This window comes from Notamacropus eugenii, chromosome 1, assembly GCF_028372415.1.
Source record: "Notamacropus eugenii isolate mMacEug1 chromosome 1, mMacEug1.pri_v2, whole genome shotgun sequence".
NCBI lineage: Eukaryota > Metazoa > Chordata > Mammalia > Diprotodontia > Macropodidae > Notamacropus > Notamacropus eugenii.
This window is the reverse complement of record NC_092872.1, coordinates 550,025,968-550,047,188: the sequence shown is the minus strand read 5'-3', so window position 1 is coordinate 550,047,188 and position 21,221 is coordinate 550,025,968. Positions and strand designations below refer to the sequence as shown.

Sequence of the window (21,221 nt, the reverse complement as noted above, 5' to 3'; positions counted from 1 at the left end):
TACAAACAACTATGTACGTATAAGATACATACAGTATAACTGGGAGGGAATCTCTGAGAGGAAGTGCTGCTAGAAAGGCTGGGAGTTCTGGGTGGGACAGGGAGAAGGTTCTTGCAAGAAAGCAGAACATGAGCCAAGACTTGAACGATATCAGATAAGCTAAGAAATAGAGGTGAGGAGAGAAGCAGTCCATGCATCAAGTACGGTCAGAGGTTAAGCAATTGAATAAGAAGATGAAATGTGTGAGAGGAAGAGCAAGAAGGGCAGTGCTGGATTGGAGGAAATGTGGATGAGAAGGAAAGTGTGAGAAAACTGGAAAGGTAGGAAGGGAACAGGTTGTAAAGGACTCTAGTTATCAAAGGGGACATTTTATATTTTATCTCAGAAGTAATAGGGCACCACTGGAGGTTTGTTTGTTTTTTCATTGATAGGGGTCAGGGCAGTGTATAATGTGGTTACCCTACATTTTAGGAAGATCACTGGCAGCTGAGCAGAGGACAGACTGGAGTGAGGAAAGACTTGGGACTTGCAGGCTACTGCAGTAGTTTAGGTGTGAGGTGATGAGGACCTACACGAAGATGATGGCTGTGTCAGAAGTGAGAAAGGGTGACAGAGATGTTAGAAAAGTAAGAATGTCAGGTTTGGTCACCCACTGGATATGAGGACAGAGGATATGAGAGAGTGAGGAGTCAAGGTTGCTGTAAGCCTGGATGAGTCAGAAAGATGGTGGTGTGACTTCGATAATAATAGAGAAGTTAGAAAGAGGGAGGGTTTGAGAGAAAGATGATGAGTTCTGGGTTTGTTTTTTGTTTTTATTATTTGGGGAGGGGGTCATGTTTTTGTTTTCTGAGGCAGTCTGAGGTAAGTGAATTGCCTAGGGTCACACAGTCTTAGGTCAAATTTGAATTCAGATCCTCCTGACTCCAGGCCCAGTGCTCTATCCACTACAGCCATGTTCTGTTTTGGACATGCTGAGTTTAAGGTTTCCAAAAGGCAATTGGTGATATGAGACGGAGTGCATGAGAGAGATTAGGTCTAGATAAATGACCTTAGAATCATCTGCATGGAGGTGGTATTTGATGGTAATTGAATCAATAGAAGATAGAATCCTCCACGCAAATGTTTACTGGAAGTTGTTATGCTTAAAAAATTGTCACCATGAAACCAAACTAATATGCCTCCTCAAACTTAGGTAGTTCTTGAATGATAGACATATAGTTCATTTCTGGACCGTTGCTCATAGCCTTTTCTACTTGGTTGGATCTTCTAGAACTCTTTAATAACATAAAAAACTGGAATCTTTCTATGTTCTTTAAGAACCCAGGGTCAGATCTGCAGGTGGATAAGATATAGAGAGAGACCTTTAGATGGGCTATAGTAATTGAGTTACAAATCATAGTATTTAGAACTGGAAGGGACTTGAAAAGCTATCTAATCCACTTATTTTACATATGGAAAATATGAGTTCCAAAGAGGTCAGGTTAAGTGATTTGGGCACCAAAGTTGTAAATGACAGAGGACCCTGTCTGATGACCTGTCCACTGCCCTTTCTGCTGTACTGTTTGTGCTCTCTTTTAAAATCTGGCAATGGCTTTTTTGGAAACATGGGAATAGAGTTCACCAGCTTTCCCTTTAGATCATTTTGTGGGCTCCTCTGACAGTCTAGTGAAGCCTATATACTCCTTTCCTGTATATATTTTCACACTATTAGAAAGTGGAGAAATGAGCCCATTTTAAGTCAGCTTAAAAATAGTCTTAAGTATCTCCAGGCATATTCTAAACTTTTGCTTTTGTGCAAACAATTCTAGGAGCCAGGTCTCAACTTTACTTGAGAGAAGCTGAATTACCAGATTATTTGAATTTAGTTAAGAATATATGGAGTTTGCTGTAAACTCCATAAATATTTACAGTCCAGCAATAGCAAAGTCCACTCTGGCTTAAAAAAAAAATAGTAGCTGTCTTGCACTAAGTTGAAATTTCCAAAATTGGCCCATGTCGATTTAACAGTTCAGAGTTTCACTAGCTACTGTAAAACCAGAGTGTTAGTAATATTTCCTACTGTATGTAGTAACTATCCATAGGATCAGGAAAAGGGCAGGGTAGCTGAGGAAAAATTTCTACTAGACTTAACTCCATCTTCACTCCTTTGACATGAGAGAGTCAGAAAAGGGTGAAGTATGATAAGGGTTTTAGACTATACATTATCATTTATTTGAAGTTGTTTTAGTTACAGAAAAGAGTGAGCTACTAGAGAAATAGAATCATTTCATCTTTAATTGGACCCTTGTGAATCAATCTGCCAGAGATTCAGGTAGACTGCCTCATATTAATAGTGTGAGACAAAATGGACAAAGTCCCTAAAACCCCTCCAAAGTAAAGATTTTGTTGTAGAGAACAAATGAACTTGAGGATGCGAGATAAATTTTAATAAACTAAGTAATTCGTGACTGGGCTAATAATACACAGGACACTACTTCTACATAGTTTACATGTAAAATATTTCTTTAAAATAAGTATTGTGGCACTCATTGTTACATATTATCTATTATCATCTCATTCATTATCTTCTTTCAAAGGTTTCTTGGCATATTTCTCTGCTTCTCTTACATCTTTTGGAAAAATTTCATGCCTTCCTTTGGTTACTTCTCTAACCCAACTGAACTCCAGTCCAAAAGCTTTGTCCTTAACCTCATCATGTACTATATAGGTTATTTTACTACTTCTTTAACAACATCCTGACAAGTCATTTCTTTCATCTAGCATTTCTCTAGCTCTGTTTTTGCTGCTTGCCTGGCTTTATCAATGGCACATCCCCAGTAACCATAAGATACACCTGATGGATCAGTCATATAGAGTTGTGGTCTGTCACTTGCACCGCAAGATCCTAACATGAAACTTGAACCCAAAGTTCTGACAGCATTGTAGAGTATGTAAGTATGTACACATGGCTACTCTGTCTGTAACTTTAGTGGAATATTATAGTCATGGTTAGATCTGAAGTTGGAGGCTTCTTCTCTATGTCCGCTAAAAAACAAGCATCTGCTGGCATATCTGCTATTGCCATTCCAACATGTCAATCAACATTTAAGAGGTGCATGTTAGAACCTTCTTCATAAAGTTTAGAAAGGACTAATTTTTCTACACCAAAGATGACACCATCTTTCCATTTGATACCAAAAGCTGCACTACTGTTCTCCACTGCTTTCATAGCATATTCATTTTTTAAAACTCTTCCATCAGGAGAGAAAATTGGGGCTGACAGATCATACTGGTCACCTGCAGTGTTCTCCAGTTTGGTCTCCCCCAACCTTCAGTCTTCCACATCTACAATCCATCCTTTGCACAGCTGACAAAGTGATATTCCCCTGTCCTGATGGAGCTCATATTGCCTAAGGCACCACAGAGATGAGGAGAGATCTTTCAAGTTGTACTCCTTCATAGAATATTTTTAAATGCGTAAAATAAAATATATATGATTACAAAAGAAACCAATTATGCAAAATACAATTATTTGTATTTGTATAAATACAAGTAATCAACACACACACAAGTTCACAGACCCAGGTTAAGAAACCCTTTGAATTGAGTTGATTACTTTCCTCCCAGCAACTCTAGATTTGGTAAGGATGTGTATTATGAATATGAGGGCATGGATTTTAAGTATAAATTTAAAAGCCAAAATGAAATGAAGGCTGTTTCTTCTCCATCCCAAATCATTTTTAATGTACATACTGCTTTAAAGGACTCTGGACATTATTAGAAAATACAGTTTTTCAAATGAAATATTTAGGAAAAAATAGGATAAGCCTACTGGCTCACTTGGCTTTCTTAAAGTTCCAACTAAAGTCCTGTTTCTACAAGAAATTCTTCTCAACTACCCTTAGTTCTAATGCCTTCTTGTTTTCTTTTTGTCCTGTATATGGATTGTATGTATTTGTTTGCATGTTGTTTTTCCCATTAGATTGTGAGTTTCTTGAGGGCAGGGGAAGTCTTTTTTTTTTTTTTTTTTGGGTATCAGTAGCTCTTAACACAGTGCTTGGTACCTAGTAGTTGGTTAATAGATGTTTATTGACTGGTTAACTGACAACAGACAGCAGGCAGTCTTGATAGGGTTTGTGGATTCCCTTACACTGTAGGTATGCCAAGAAAAGGCTTGATTTTCGGTACAGCCTGAAAGACAGTCATCCTAGATTTATTTGAACTTATTTGAGGTGACAGAACCCCAGAATCAGAAGGGTCATTTCATCCAGTTTTGGATGGAAAATCTCTTATGGGGGGAACCTGTTGTTTTCTGGGCTTCATAGGCAGCTCTAATTATTAGGAAGCCTTGCAGCTTCCACAGTTGGTTCCTAGATCTGTGCACTCTGGGGAAAGTCCTTTCCCCTGTATCCTTAAGATAATTGTAATATAAAGGTACATAATACCATTTGTATTGGTAACCCCACCCCACCCCACTCTCATCCCCACATCTTTTTTTTTTTCTTTTTGGCACAGTAATTTAATAGAAGTATTTTATAGAAACATCTTCATATATTTAGCATAATCCACCTAATTGTCATTTTTGGTAGCTACAAATCATACCATCATAGCAATATGCTGTAGACATAGTTATTTCCCTACAGCATATTTGGGTTGTTTCCAATTTTTCACTATTAAAATAATGCTGCATTGACCATTATTATACAGTTTAGTTCTTATGTTCTTTTAGGTTATTTCCTTGGGGCTGTTTCCAGGAAGGGAATTACTGGATCAAAGGGTGTGAACAGCTTGGTAGCTCTTGTTATTATCAGATTGTTCTTCAGAAAAAATGAACCAGTTTGCAGTATCTCTAGAAATTCAGGCATTCCTTTTTCCCTTGGTTGTCCAGCCATCATTGGCTTTATCTCAGCTTATTTTCACGCTAGATTAATAGGTGTATAATAAGATCATATATTGGTTTCAATTTGTATTTCTTTAATTTTTGTGAGAATGTGGTTGGATTTCTCCTCTTTGTTCCCTGACATTTATGTGGAGTAAGCACATTATTTATTTGATCTTCCCAGTGACCCTGTGTTTACAAGTACCATTAGGTGTTATTTCCCTAGTTTTACAGATGCAGAGCAGAGAAGTTAAGCAATTTGCTTGTGGTCTCCCAGCTAAGTTAGGGGCAGGATGTGAAGCCAGGTCTCTCCAAGTTCAGTGGCTCTTTCCATTATCTCACGTCATGTTACTTCTCTTAATGGTGGTCAACAAGGATTTATTAAGTGGCTGCTATGTGCTAGATACTGTGCTTAAGTGTAGGGGATACCAAGAAAAGCAAAAATAGTTTCTAACCTCAACGAGCTCACAATCTAATAGAGGACACAATGTGTAGCAACTCTATCCAAACAAAGCCATGTTCTGGATAAATGGAGATAATCTCAGAAGGAAGATGCTCCTTACATTAAGGGGAACTAAGAAAGGAGAAAGAAGCATTTTAGTTGTGACTTGAAAGAAGCCAGAAAAGCTGGGAGGTGAAGAGGAAGAGCATGGGGGACAGCCAGTGAAAAGGCCCAGAGATGGAAGACGGATTGTCTTGTGTGAGGAACAACAAAGAGGCCAGTGTTCTGAATGACAGAGTATGTAGAAGAGAGTAAGGTATAAAAACACTGGACAGATAAGAAGGGGCCACGTTAGGAGGGGCTCTAAAAGCCAACCAGCAGATTTTACATTGGATCCTTCTTTGTTCCTATAACCTATTGCAGCTCTGACCTTCAGGTGTTTTGTTTTGTTTTCCTTTCCCATACCAGACTGCTCCTGCGTTGCCTCTCTGCATTATCGGCTGAGCGGGACATGACTATAGGATTAGATACAAGTGTCTGACAATTCAGGATTGTTTTGTGTGTGCTCTTCCTTTTTCATTAGAGGGACTCACATTCTGTTACCAGTTTTTTAGCACTTACTTTTGTGTGCTAAAAGGTAAATAAAATCCTAAAAACAGCTCAGTACATAAAAATAAGATAGACAACTGAAAAAGGCACATGGATTTTAAAAACTTTTAAATTTAAAAGATCCTTTCTTCTGTAGCAGATATTATTATAATCTCTTTTTCTAACAATAATTTGATTCATTTTGATGCTCTCCTCATGTCTTTGTAATTCTCAATTGAGGTGACAATTTATTAATCTTCTTCCCTCCCATTTGCCCAGATAGTGTTTTCTTTACCCTTATTGGATTAGCTGATGGCTCTTTAAAAACATTTTTTTATAAGAAACTTGTCATGAGCAATGTGGTTATTGTAGAAAAGAAGTAAAGGGTGTTTTCCAGCAGGGGATATGATATGGTCAGGAAATAGTTTATTACCTGTTTCTTTTTTATGTCAATTCTTTGAAAGAAAATAAATTTTACAGTGTTGTCATTTGGCTGGGAAATTATAATCTGTTGTGATTTTCAGGATTCTTTAGAACTTAACCATTTAGCTATTAGTAATTTTCATGCTTGGAAATAAGGGGATTTTGATACTCTGAAGCCCGTTTTGAGACAGAGCAAAGATTCCTTACTCTTGGTTCTGTCATGTGTGACTTTGAATGGGTTACTCTTTCAAAAATTGTGATAAGCTCAAAAGTTCTTTTCCTTACTTTGTCTTTCTTGGCTCTAATTACATTAGTTCAGGACGGTAGTTATATAATTTCCTGATCATCGAGTCAGAGATTTAAAGTTGGAAGGGAACTCAGAGGTCATTATTTTCAATCCCCTCATTTTACAGCCTTACTACAGTATCTGGCCCATAGTAGGCATTTAAATGCTTATTGAGGCAGCTAGTAGATAGAGCACTTGGTCTGGAATCAGGAAGACCTGAGTTCAAGTTAAGCTTCAGACACTTATTTGCTGTGTGACCCTGGACTGTCAATGGGTTGTTTTGAGGACCAAATAAGATAATATTTATAAAATGCTTAGTACTGTTCTTTGCACATAACAGGTGCTATGTATCCTATCCCCCCCCTTTATTGACTAACAAATGAGAAAATGAAACTAGAGAACTTCACCAAAATCACACAGACAATGCATAGCAGAGTGAGAATTTAGTTTTAGTTTTGTGAAGTAAAGATTGAAACAGCATTTCTTTTTTTATTTTTTGAAGTAATTTTGTTTGTTTTGCAGTAATTTGCCTTGTTAAATGATAGTAGGTGTAGTGAATAGAGACCTGGGTTTGCCGTCGGGAACACCTAGATTCACACATGAGTGGTCTCTGACGTACTGGTTGTGTAATACTGGGCAAATCATTTAAACTTTTTAATATCTCAAGCAGCTCTCTAAAAGTATAAGTTGCCAAGTAGGTACCATTTAACAGTGGCAGAGGTTGTTCCCTCACCAGGATCTCCTCACACTGGTGAGATCATAGGGCAGTTTAAAAAAATGTTGTTTGTAATCTGTGACTCAGAACCCTTGAGTTTTCATGATAATTTCATCATAGGTCTACATGAACCAGTGGGCATGATGCTGTGCTCTATCCCTCAAATTATTAACTCCTTTTGATTTGTATTTCCCCCATCTGGAATTTATTCTGGGAAGCTTGACTGTAGCCTAAATATTGTTCAAATCTATGATTTTACAGATGTGGTTAACAGGGTCCTCAGATCTCCTGTAAGCATTTAAAGGTGGTCAGCTATTTATTGGATATCAACTGGCCTTTATTCACACCCTCCTCCCCCCAGAGAAACATCAGAGAATTGACAATAGCCTTTAAACAGTTGATAACAATTCTTTTCCCTCTTCTTCTACAGTGACTCTCACTTTCCATGAGGGTCCTAAAGTCCTTTATTTGCGTTGTGCCACCCTTGGGTTTGGAATCACTGTAGAAGGGAAACACACTTGGTGTTGCTAGGCAAGCAGCTCTTTTCCCATTAGACGTTCTTTCTCCAGATATCTCATGGCTATAGTGGGATACAAAGTCCAGATCTCTTCCCTCCCCAGTTTTGGAAGCTATTTATACAATCAGTTCTGAAATTCTCTTCTCATACTACAAAATTCCAACCTCTATGGGTGCTGGCTCTCAGACTGAGAGGTAATACCACTGTCTCTCTAAGCCTGGAGCTAGAAATTGTTTTTTTGTTTTTGGGTTTGTTTTGTTTTGTTTTTTTAAGGAACTCTCAGCCTGGTTGCTCCTATCTCTTGGGCCATCTCTGTAGTACTTGACCATTTAGTTTACCTTTCTATAGTTGCCACATGATTGTGTGTCTTCCACCAGGGCTGGACTTGTTTTGTTTTGCCTTCTCAGTCAGTCAACAAGCATATATTAAGTGCTTAGTACATGCCAGACGTGTTCCAGACACTGGGGATCCAAAGACAAAAATGGAACTTCCTTGACTTGGAAAACAAGGAGTAGCATAACATTTAGTGTAATAGATATTTGACAACTGACTGGCATCTTGGGATTTGTAGTTTAGGGACAAGCACATCTCTCAACCCCCAAGAAAAATTTTGGATTATCATATTAGAGCCTTAAAGCCATTTTGAGTGAGTTGTTAGAAACATGAATAAGCAATGGGAGAGTTCACTGAGAGGAAGGAATGGGGATTACATGAGCTCAGCAGCAAGCATTGGGGGAAATGATTTATAGCTGAACTAGAAAAAAAATTGGTGATACAGGAGCAGTAGATGAAAAGCGAAGCTGAGAACCTGAGCCACATTGGAGAAAGGAAAGTTCAAGGTGAGCCAATGGGCCCTTTTAGACATCCAAGAACAGAAAACTTAGACTGAAGCTGTTTATCTGTATTGTGTGATTTTGCCTCAAATGTAAAGAAGTTTAAAGATTAGCTGGACTTACTAATAAAATCCATTTTGAGCAAAGTGAAACCTCTGTATGATGTTAGAGATTTTTCTCAATAGGGGCATTGAGCTATTGTGATGGTATTCATAATTTTTCTTTACGTATACACTCCCTAAAAAAGCACAAGAAGAGACTACATAGATATTGGTCCAGTGTGTTTTCATGAGGGTTCTAAATTACTCTATTTGCATAGTACCACTCTTGGATTTGGGCTTACCTCAAAAGGGAAACACACTTGGTGTTGCTAGACAGGCAGTCCCTTTCCCATTAGATGCTCATTCTCCAGATCTCTCATGGTGATAGTGGATACAAAGTCCAGATCCCTTCCCTCCGAGATGGGAGGGTACTGGGATGCTCATACTCATCTTCCAAGGTCACACTTACCTGAATTTTGAAGAATCATGAGAGACCCAAAGATTTGTTAGTTCCCTTCTGTAGATAAGCACAAAAGAAACAACAAATTAAACTAATAGCAGTGAAACTTCTCTTTCCACAAGAAGAAAAGTAAAAATTCCAAACAGGTTCACTACTCCCTAACTCTTCAAATTGATGTGGCAACTCCTTTAATCAATACTTTTTATTTAAAATATTGAAATCCATCAAGATAACCTTCAAATAAAATAAAAACTCCTAGCTGTTGACAGTTTGTTAGAAGAAAAGTGTCTACTCACTTGAATAAAAAGTCTCCAATACATTTATATTTGTAGTCAGTGTAAATATGATCCTTTTTATATTCTGCATGACATTTATGTCCTCTCATATTTCTTTGTATCCTTCATATTGATTAGTTACTCTTGTTAGAGTTATTGCCCTAATGACTTCCAAGTTATCCTCAAGGTAGATAATTTGAGGGGGTCTCAGTGCTTTGCACTTATTAACTAAGTATGGCTTTACTTCAATTTTAATTTTATTTTTTGAATATGGAGAGAGAATCCAAGTTTACTTCTGAACGTTTTATTCTCAATTTGTCAGTACCTATATTCCTTGTTATGGTAGTTTGAATCATTTGTTTTGTATGTGTATGGGTAAGATTGATTGATTTACTCATTTAAGTTACCATACCCTATTTAAAGTAATAAGATGCTTCTTAATGAAGTAAGAATAAGTATCAATCAGTCAGGCCTTTTGTCTAAGTGAAAAATACTTAGAACTGGAGTAATGTTGCCTGTGCTGGAAGAGTATTTGAATAGGTTAAGTCAACTTGGTCACCCTCTAGGCAGCTGGGAGATATTATAATTATTATTATAATTATTATATTATTAACAGCATATAAACACAAATAAAATATACATTTATAAATTATAAATAGCAAATATATAAATAAATGAATATATAACAAATTTATGCAATATTTTTCACATAATACTGACAATGAGGAGGAGGAAGAAGAAGAGAATGGATCATCCATAAATTGTAAAACTAGTTTGTAGTTAGGTGGCACAGTGCATAGAGCATTGACCCTGGAGCCAGGAAGACCTAAATTCAAATCTAACCTCAGACTCTTTATTAGCTCTGTGACCCTGGACAAATCACTTCACCTTTGTCTGCCTCAGTTTCCTAAACTGTAACATGAGGATAATAATAGCATCTACCTGACAGAGTTATTATAAGGATCAAATGAGATATTTGCAAAGGACTTAGTACAGTGCCTGGTACATGGTAAGTTCTTCTTTCCTTCCCTTCCTCTGTAGTTTAGACCCAGTCTTTTCAACAGAGTAAATGTGAGATTCCAGTAAAGTGCCCAAGGAGAAATTGCTAGTGGTAGGGTAAGAAGAGGCCTCTGGTTCAGCCTTGGCCTAGATCTCTTCTTTCCATTCTCCCCACAACCTTTGGTCAGAAAAGGTCCTTGTGATCTTCAAAGAATCTGGAGCATCTGAACTTCAGCCTTCGCATTAATGTCCTAGCAGCACCTCCAGATTAGCTGACAGAGGGTCTCCTTTAGGACCCAAGGACGGACTGGGCATAAACTCATGGTTCTACAAGGAACTGAGAAAAAAACCACCACCAAACTACCCCTTGCCTAAGGAGAAGTTGCCAAGCACCTCACAAAGGAAAGAAAAGCACTTCCAGCAGCCAGCTATGAATTGCTTCTTTGTTCTGTTTGTTCTCTAACTTGATCCCAGTTTTTCTTGGGCTCTGTCAGTTCTGGTTGGAGAATATGACAGACTTTTTTTTGGTGGGGGGTATGGGGAGGTGTGTTTCGTATCAGCTGTTGTCCTTCCCTCCGCCATAACAAAATTCTGCTTTTACTTTTCATTTACACCTCAAGGCTTGTCCAAGAAAAAAAATGGGGGTTGAAACCTTTCCCTACCTTAAGTTATAAACGCCTCTTATCTTAGGTGTATGGCTCATATCTCTTTTTCCTACATTTAGTAAGATTTCAGTATAAAACTGCTCCATGACTTCTAAAAGGAACTCTTTAAAAAAAGTTATCATGCAAAACATTTTCATATTAGGCATATTTCAAAAGAAAGTGAGAAAATTATACTTCAGTTTGCACTCTGAAAGTGTGCAGTTCTCTGTGGAGGTGGATAACATTATTTCATCATGAGTCCTTTGGAATTGTCTGGGAGCATTGTATTGATCAGAGTAGCTAAGTCTCTCACATTTGATCATCATTGCAACATTGCTGTTCCTGTGCACAGTAATCTCCTGGTTCTTCTTTTATATATATAATTAATTTATTTAACTTTTAACGTTCATTTTCACAAAATTTTGGGTTCCACATTTTCTCCCCTTTTGTCCCCTCCCCCCACCCCAAAACACCGAGCGTTCTAATTGCCCCTGTCTGCCAATCTGCCCTCCCTCCCTCCCCACCCCTTCCCTTTGGAAGGCAAGCAATTCAATATAGGCCAGATCTGTGTAGTTTTGCAAATGACTTCCATAATAGTAGTGTTGTGTAAGAACTAATTATATTTCCCTCCATCCTATCCTGTCCCCCATTACTTCTGTTCTCTCTTTTGATCCTGACCCTCCCCATGAGTGTTGACCTCAAATTACTCCCTCCTCCCCGTGGCCTCCCTTCCATCATCCCACCCACCCTGCTTATCCCCTTATCCCCCACTTTCCTGTATTGTAAGATAGGTTTTCATACCAAAATGACTGTGCATTTTATTCCTTCCTTTAGTGGAATGTGATGGGAGTAAACTTCATGTTTTTCTCTCACCTCCCCTCTTTTTCCCTTCACTAAAAAGTCTTTTGTTTGCCTCTTTTATGAGAGATAATTTGCCCCATTCAATTTCTCCCTTTCTCCTCCCAATATATTTCTCTCTCACTGCTTGATTTCATTTTTTTTTTTAAGATATGATCCCCTCCTCTTCAGTTCACTCTGTGCACTCTGTCTCTATGTGTGTGTGCGTGTGCATGTGCATGTGTGTGTGTGTTATCCCACCCTGTACCCAGATGCTGAATAGTTTCAAGAGTTACAAATATTGTCTTTCCATCTAGGAATGTAAACAGTTCAACTTTTGTAAAGTCCCTTATGACTTCTCTTTGCTATTTACTTTTTCATGCTTCTCTTCATTCTTGTGTTTGAAAGTCAAATTTTCTTTTCAGCTCTGGTCTTTTCATCAAGAATGCTTAAAAGTCCTCTATTTCATTGAAAGACCAATTTTTCCCCTGAAGTATTATATTCAGTTTTGCTGGGTAGGTGATTCTTGGTTTTAGTCCTAGTTCCTTTGACTTCTGGAATATCCTATTCCACGCCCTTTGATCCTTTAATGTAGAAGCTGCTAGATCTTGTGTTATCCTGATTGTATTTCCACAATACTTGAATTGTTTCTTTCTAGCTGCTTGCAATATTTTCTCCTTGACCTGGGAACTCTGGAATTTGGCCACAATGTGACTAGGAGTTTCTCTTTCTGGATCTCTTTCAGGTGGTGATCTGTGGATTCCTTGAATACTTATTTTGCCCTCTGGTTCTAGAATCTCAGGGCAGTTTTCCTTGATCATTTCATGAAAGATGATATCTAGGCTCTTTTTTTGATCCTGGCTTTCAGGTAGTCCCATAATTTTTAAATTGTCTCTCCTGGATCTATTCTCCAGGTCAGTTGTTTTTCCAATGAGATATTTCACGTTATCTTCCATTTTTTCATTCTTTTGGTTTTGTTTTGTGATTTCTTGGTTTCTCATAAAGTCATTAGCCTCCATCTGTTCCATTCTAATTTTGAAAGAATTATTTTCTTCAGTGAGCTTTTGAATCTCCTTTTCTATCTGGCTAATTCTGCTTTTTAAAGCATTCTTCTCCTCATTGGCTTTTTGAACCTCTTTTGCCAATTGAGTTAGCCTATTTTTCAAGGTGTTATTTTCTTCAGCATTTTTTGGGTCTCCTTTAGCAGGGAGCTGATCTGCTGTTCATGCTTTGACTGTATGTCTCTCATTTCTCTTCCCAGGTTTTCTTCCACCTCTCTAACTTGATTTTCTATGAGCCCTTCTATGGCCTGAGCCCATTGAGTGGGCTGGGATATAGAGGCCTTGACTTCTGTGTCTTTGCCTGATGGTAAGCATTGTTCTTCCTCATCAGAAAGGATGGGAGGAAATTCCTGTTCACCAAGAAAGTAACCTTCTATAGTCTTATTTCTTTTCCCTTTTCTGGGCATTTTCCCAGCCAGTGATTTGACTTCTGAATATTCTCTTCACACCCACTTCGCCTCCAGATCCTCCCAGCCAGCGCTTGGGGTTTGAGATTCAAATGCTGCTTGCCAGCCTCAGGGCTTTTGGCGGGGGCAGGGCTGCTATTCAGTGTGTGATTGAGTTCAGGTGCTCAGGTGGGGGGCAGGGCCGCCTCATGGGCTCATTTTCCTCAGGGGGTTTTTGCAGAGACCTTCAACAATGGATCTGGGCTCCTGCCTGCTTGGGGAGCCCTGGTCTGCTCCCATTTCCGCTGTTGCCTCCTGAGGGGTCCTGAGTTATGGGGGCACCCCACTCCCCTCTCGACCCGCCAAAGAGACCCTCTCACCGACCCCTGTCACCTGTGGGTGGAGGGACCCGCATGGCTGCTGGAGATTCTGTCCTTGAAGCCTGCTCGAATCTTTTCCTCTCGGTGCCATGGCCGCAGCAGGGCTGTACTCAGCTCCCAGTCCCGGCGCCCAGTCCGGGGCGCGAAGGACCTTTTGCGAGAGGTTTGCAGGTCTCTCTGGAACAGAAATCTCCCTCACTCCAATGTTCTGTAGCCTCTGGGTACAGAATTCGCCGTGAGTCACTTTTTTGTAGATGTTCTATGGGTTGTGGGTTCAGAGCTATGTGTATGTGCGTCTTTCTACTCCGCCATCTTGGCTTTGCCCCCCCTCCTGGTTCTTCTTACTTCACTTTGCATCATTCTTGCCATGTTTTTCTGAAACCACCCCCTCCTCATTTGCTACAACACAATAGTACTCCATCACAAGTATGTGCTACACCTTGTTCTGCCATTCCGCAATTGATGAGCATCCCCTCAATTTCCAATTCTTTGCTACCACAAAAAGAGCTGCTATAAATATTTTTGTACGTATAAGTCCTTTTCCTTTTTCTTTGCTCTTTTTGGGATACAGACCTAATAGTGCTTTTTCTGGGTCAAACGGTATGCAGTTTTCTATCGCTTTGGGCATAGTTTCAGATTGTTTTTCAAAATATTTGGACCAAGTTCACTATTCCACCAGCAGTTCATTAGTGTACCTATTTTTCCCTTGTCCCCTCCAGCATTTGCCATTTCTGATAGGTGTGAGGTAGAGTTGTTTTAATTAGCATTTCTCTAATCAATAGTGATATAAAAATTTTTTTCATATGACTATAGATAGCTTTGATTTCTTCATCTGAAAACTACCTGTTCATATCCTTTGACCATTTATCAATTGGAGAATGGCGCTTTTTTTTGTAAATTTGACTCAATTCTATACTCAGTATATATTTGAGAATTGAGGCCTTTGTCAGAGAAATTTGCTGTAAAATTTTTATATTACTTCATTGTCTATGATACCTTTTAGCAAAATATGGTTTCTCTGATTATCTCTTTTAATTACGTCTATTTTTACTTTTGCTTTGTCTGAGATAGTGATAGCTTACCCTTGCCTTGTTTTAGTTTAGCTGAAGCAAATTGAATTCTGCTCTAGCCTTTTATTTTTACTTTGTGTGTGTCTTTCTCTTTCAAGATTGACTCTAGTAAACAAAATATTGTTGGATTCTGGTTTCTAATCCATTTTGCTCTGCGCTTCTGTTTCACAGATGAGCTCATCCCATTCACATTAACATTTATGATTACTAACTGTATATTTCCCTCTTATCCATTTTCTTCTGTTTCTTCCTTTCTGTCTCTTTTTATCTTATCCTTCCTCAAAAGTTATTTTGCTTCTAACCATGCCCTTTCTTTGATCGTTTCCCTTTCCCTTTCTTTAATCCCTTTCCCTTCTTATTTCACTAATGGGTAATTACATTTCTGTACACAACTGAGTGTGTGTGTGTGTGTGTGTGTGTGTGTATACATATATATATGTATATGTACATATATATATGTGTATATATATATATATATATATATATATATATATATATATATATATATGCTTCCCTGTTTGAACCAATTCTGATGAGAGTGAGGTTCAAGTATTGCCTGCTACCCCACCCCACCTGTTTTCCCCTCCATTGAAAAAGCTCTTCCTTTTGTACCCCTTTTAGTGAGATAATTTTCCCCATTCTGCCTCTCTCTTCCCTTTGTTCCAGTGTATTCTTCCCCCCCCCCCCCCCCCCTTTTTTGGAGATCATTCCAACATAATCAACACTCATCCATTTCCTCTGTGTGGGTTGCTGTTCTTCATTCTCTAAGAGAATCAAAATGATATCACCATGATAAAGTCAAATTTTAATGTATATGACTGTGATTCCAGTGCAAGCTCCGAATGCTCTTTAACAGATTGGGCACAGATAGTCCGTGTGAACATTTGGAGTAGTTACTCCAAATCTGCACATCCTATGTTTCCTTTGTGCTGTTTCAGTTTTGCTTTACTCATAGCGCACAGCACCTTTTCTGATATGGGCATGCTATACTGAGCAGTCCTGTGCCACTGTCTCCCATATCCCACAGTCAGGTCTAGAGTTCTTGAGAGAGACCTTGAGAGTGTCCTTGTATTGCTTCTTCTGACCACCAAGTGATCACCTGCCCTAAGCGAGTTTTCTGTAAAACAGTCTTTTTGGCAAGCATACATTTTGCATTTGCACAACGTGGCCAGCCCATTAGAGTTGCGCTCTCTGAAGCATGGGTTAAATGCTTGATAGTTTAGACCTCAGTGTCTTTAGTACCTTATCCTGCCAGATGATCTTCAGAATCTTCCTAAGACAGTTCAAATGGAAGTGATTCAGTTTCCTGGCGTGGCGCCGGTAGACTGTGCGTGTTTCTTTCACAGGCATACAACAGTGAGGTGTCAGGAACCCTGGATGTACACATTGGGGTGTAGAGTGTGTTCAGGGAGGACCAGTAGCTTTGACATAATGTTTGCCAAACCCTGTTCAGGGCTCTTTCCAATTTTGGTGTCCACCTGTTCTACCCAACTCTCACCTGTGGCTTCAAGAAGCTGCAGCATGTGCAGCGGCCACACCCCTGTAAACTGTTTTGCAGATGAGCCAAACCAGATTGAGGGTAACCAAGGGGTCTCAAACCCACTGGTGAGTTAAGGGGGTGTCTACCCCAAGCGTGTGAAGATTCCCCTGGTGGAATGGGTGGATGAGAACAATTTGTTGCAGTGACCATGAAGGCTGCTGAAGCAGGAGATGTGGAGCGCTTAGAGCTTGGTTAGACACCAAGACGCCAAGGTCACCCACTGCATCCTGACCTATCGCCACTCATCTTGATTCTCTCTTGCCGCTGGACTGTGATGACTCTGGAGGACTTTGTGCAACTCTACCTCACTTAAATCCACTTTACACAGGAATCAAAGGACATCACCTCTATGTAAATTTCTTTTAACTGCCCTTCTAATAATAAAGTTCTTAGGAGTTAAATGCATCACTTTTCCATATAGGAATGTAAATAGTTAACTTTGTTGAGTTTCTTATGATTACTCTTTCATTTTTACCTTTTAATGTTTTTCTTGAGTCTTGTATTTGCATGTCAAATTTTCTATTCATTTTTGGTCTTTGTATCAGGAATGCTTGAAAGTCCTCTCATTAAATTTTCATTTTCCCCTGTGAAGGGCTTATACTCACCATAGTAGAATTCTGCTTTTTAAATCATGTTGTTAAATCACTTCCCAGAGGGTATATAGCTGGGGTGCCTGACAGTAGTCTCTTGGTTTCTCTTTTCCTTTATTTTTGTATTCTCATTGGCAGTTTCCTTCCATAATGTGTATATGTATCCAAAGCTCTGTTAATCATCTGTACCCATTTTGTGTCATCATTCTTTTAGTTGTTTTATAATGCAGTGTAGATGGAAATACAGCTAGACAGAGAAGTAGCCCTTAATGCTTTATCTAAGCGGATTCAAATGTATGTCACATAGTAGGGAGAAGTTGATGAACACGGAATGTACAAGCTATAGGAAAACCAAGACCCACGTTCAAAATGATATTGAAGGTGTTGTATTTTTATTAAGCTGTTTTGAAAATGGTTTTCTAATAGAATTAGGGTAACTGGCTTATATCAGTGTAGCATTGTCATTCTCACTGTCGAAATCTAACTCGGGGATGCCCTTATTGAAAATGCCCTGGGAATGTTTTTTGAAAGAATAAAGGTTTACATGGTGATTGGTTCTGTCCCTGTTGATGTTATTTCTTCCAACTTTTTCAATAAAGCTGTTCTTAAAAGGAACTAAGATTTTGTTTTTAACAACTTTAGAAGGAGGATTGTTATGGTTATTGTAAAAATCAAATGGGGTAATATTTGCAAAGTACTTAGCATAGTGCCTGACATATAGTAAGCATTAGATAAATGTTAGCTATTGTTAATATTATCACTAATCTAAAGAACTTATTAGTCTAGAGGATGAATGTTTTTGAAATATGGAAAGTTACCAAGTTCTTTATCTAAACTTTATATCTCCCCTAGTGTCTAGCTCAATGCTCAGTCCACAGCAGGTACTTAATAAATGTTTGAAGAAGGAAGGTAATTAGTTCCTGCTTAGATTGTCAAGCAGGTGTTAATGAAAAAAATGGGCTGTAATTTTTAATTGCTCAGGAGAAAGTGGGATGGTGATAGGAAGTATCCTGTAGTAGGGGATAGATAGAAAACCATCTGCTCACTCCTCACTTCTTTTATTGTGCAGTCTGGCTGAGATAGTGACAAAATCAAATTGTGTACTTGCCTCTTCCCTTCAAAAAGATACACACACACACACACACACACATACATACATACACACACAAGTAAAATGATTGAAACTGTTCTTTTGTATTTATTTGCTCTCCATGTTATTCAGTCTGAGTGAATGGATCAAAAAGATAAACTCAAGACCAAATTAAGTGGCTTAGTGCTAATAAATAGAACTTTACTTGGTGGTGTGAAAAAAGTCTAAAGAACTAAGTTCTAGTCCCAGCTCTGACACTAATTAGCTGTGTGACTTACCCTCTCTGGGTATTATCTTACTTTTCTACAAAAGGTGAATGTTGAATTAGATGCTTGTGAAGCGTTCTTGAATCTCTGAAGTTTTGAGAAATACCATTGGTTCAAGCAGTTGTTATAATAGCAACGATCTGCCTTGTTTGTATATGAGCAGAGGCAGCTAGGTGGTGAAGTGGATAGAGCATCATATTTGGAGTGAAGAAACCTGAGTTCAAGTTTAGATCAGACACTTAACTAGCTGTGTGACCCTAGGCAAGTCACTTAACTTTTGCCTCAGTTTTCTCATCCATAAAATTAGGATTATAGCATCTACCTCCCAAGCTTATTGTGATAATTAAATGAGATAATATTCGTCAAGAACTGCATAAAATACTAGCTATTATTAGTTATTTTTGTGATCAGTAATGCACTGGCAACTTTTTAGAACAAATATCAACTGAATTGAGTACAAGGATAAAAATGAGACAGTAGATATGGCACAGTTAAAACAGCTCTAGCTTAAAATATTTAAACAAGTTGTTGATACTGAAAAGTGAGAAATGGATAGAAGAAAATATATAAACAACTACTATTTCCTTTTTTCTTTTTTTTCTTTTATTTATTTTCAGTGTTCTACAATCACTACCATATAATTTAGATTTCCCCCCCTCCCTCTCACTCCCCCCCTCCTCCCTCTCCCCTCCCTCCCCGAGATGGCATGCAGTTTTATATAGTTTCTACACATACATTCCTATTAAATACGTTTTCACCATAGTCATGTTGCATAGAAGAATTAAAATGAATGAGAGAAATCATATAACAAACCAAAATATAATACAAAAGAAAATGATCTGCTACAATCTGTTATCCAATTCCATAGTTCTTTCTCTGGATGTGGAAGGCATTTTGCCTTAAAAGACCATTGGGAATTTTTTAGGTCCTTGCTTTGCAATGAAGTTCTAAATCTACCAGAAAAAAATTCTTGCACAGTGTGGTTGTTGCTGTGTACAAAGTTCTTCTGGTTCTGCTCCTTTTGCTCAGCATCACATCATATAAGTCTTTCCAGGCTCCTCTGAAGTCTTCCTGTTACAACTACTATTTCCTTAGGAAGATTAATAAATGAAAATTAGTTGTTACAATAAAGAAACCAAAAACCAAGCAAAAAATCCCTATAAATAAATCATCAAGGCTGACAAATACTTGTTCAGCTTGGCAGCAGAAAGATATGCTAGTTAAGGATAATACTGGTTTGGAATATAAACTTTTTTGTTAAATCTTTCAGAATAATATATCACCTTAACAATATCACCTCAGTAGTGAGAAGAGGAGAGAAAAACAAGCTTAAAGAAGTCTTGGCAAGAGACAGAATTTCATCTCAAGGATAATTAGGAAGGGAGGAAGGAAAAGAGGGAGGAAGGAAGGAAAAAAGAAAACAAGCATTTAATTAAGTTCTTACTATGTGCCAAGGTACTGTGCAGATCCAATTATAGTCATATGATTGACCAAAAATTATAAAAAATATAGAATCTCATTTTGCTTACTGTTGACTATGAAAAGCTTGCATGTATCTATAAAAATCATACCAGATTCTTTGAAACACGCAATAATAGTTAACTTTGATCCTCTTTTTATTAATTTCAAGTGTACCATAAAACAGGAGGACAAAGTTTTCCTAAAATGTTTGTCACTGTCATGGAGAATAAAGAATCTTATTAAAGCATCATACAGCTAGTCAGTGGTAGACTCTAGATTCAAAACCAGATCTTTTCACTCAAAATCTAGTGATGCTTCTGCTACATCACAACTTGCCCTCCATGCTTTGACTCATGCCATTATCTTAAACTGAAAATACCTTCTCGTTCCTTTTATAGTAATCTCTGCCCTTTCATCATTGCTCAAAAGCTCATGGGTATTCAGAGGCTATATATCATTCTTCTCCACCCCCTCCTCCCCGTTTAAAACTGAGTGTCCCTGTCTTGCCCAGGTTGGAAGTGTTGCAGCTACTTGGGAACCATACCCTTCTGTGCATCAATATGGAGGTTCTGACCTAGGCCAGTTGGCCCCTTAGGCATCCTGCTGTCTCTTTTCCAATTCCAGTGACTCACCATATTAGTCCCATTTAGTATGAACACTCAATTGACTTTAGCCCTAATGTAGTTCTGTCCTTCTGAACTCAACAGCCTATCTGCTTTGGTCTCCAGTAGCTGGGATTATAGGAATGTACTAGCACACCTGGCTCCTACTACCTTTAAAAATGTCATTTCTTTTCATGCATCACCCCTAGTTTTGGTTGAATTGAAATGGAGACTCAATGGATTGGAAAAGGGAACAGGTTTGAAGACAGACAGCTTGGCTAAAGTTGGACTTTTCATTCATTGTTTTCATTTCTATTTTGTTTTAACAACTGTTTGAAGCATGAGTTCATGCCTATCCCTTTATGGTTTCAAATTTGAGTCCAGCAAACCTAATAAGTGGTCTTGTTAATAGCTTTCTCTCCATCCTGTGAGCTTCTTCATTTTTAGCTGCATTTTAAGAACAATAAGAAATATGGACAGTTACAGAACATAAAATTATAGAGCTACAAAAGGATCTTAGAGATAATCTAGTACAACCCCCTCATTTTTATAGATGAAGAAACTGAGGACCAGAGAGGGGAAGTAACTTTACTATATACAGTATATTCTGTCACTCCAAGTCCCACTCATTCTTCTTTCAACTTGTCTTGAAGATCTGATCCTTATTTCTTCAAGTCTTCACCTCCCACCACTTTATTCTCCTAATCCTTTCAGGAGAGGACCTGTCTTCATAATTTACTGAAAAAATAAAATCTCTTTGCCATAAACTCCCTCTTCTTCCCCCTTACATATCTCTACTTTATTCTTTTTAAAAAAATTAATTTACTTTGTTTTCAACATTCACTTCCATAAGATTT

At 38.3% G+C, this 21,221-nt stretch overlaps 1 protein-coding gene and 1 pseudogene across 3 annotated transcripts in view; one reads left to right on the top strand and one right to left on the bottom strand.

The window, feature by feature from the left end:
• The window catches only part of ASAP2 (ArfGAP with SH3 domain, ankyrin repeat and PH domain 2), a 273,963-nt gene that overhangs the window by 68,076 nt on the left and 184,666 nt on the right, over nt 1-21,221 (top strand). The gene's annotated exons all lie outside the window — the stretch shown is intronic.
• LOC140529743 (proteasome subunit alpha type-3 pseudogene) lies at nt 2,539-3,145 on the bottom strand (annotated as a pseudogene).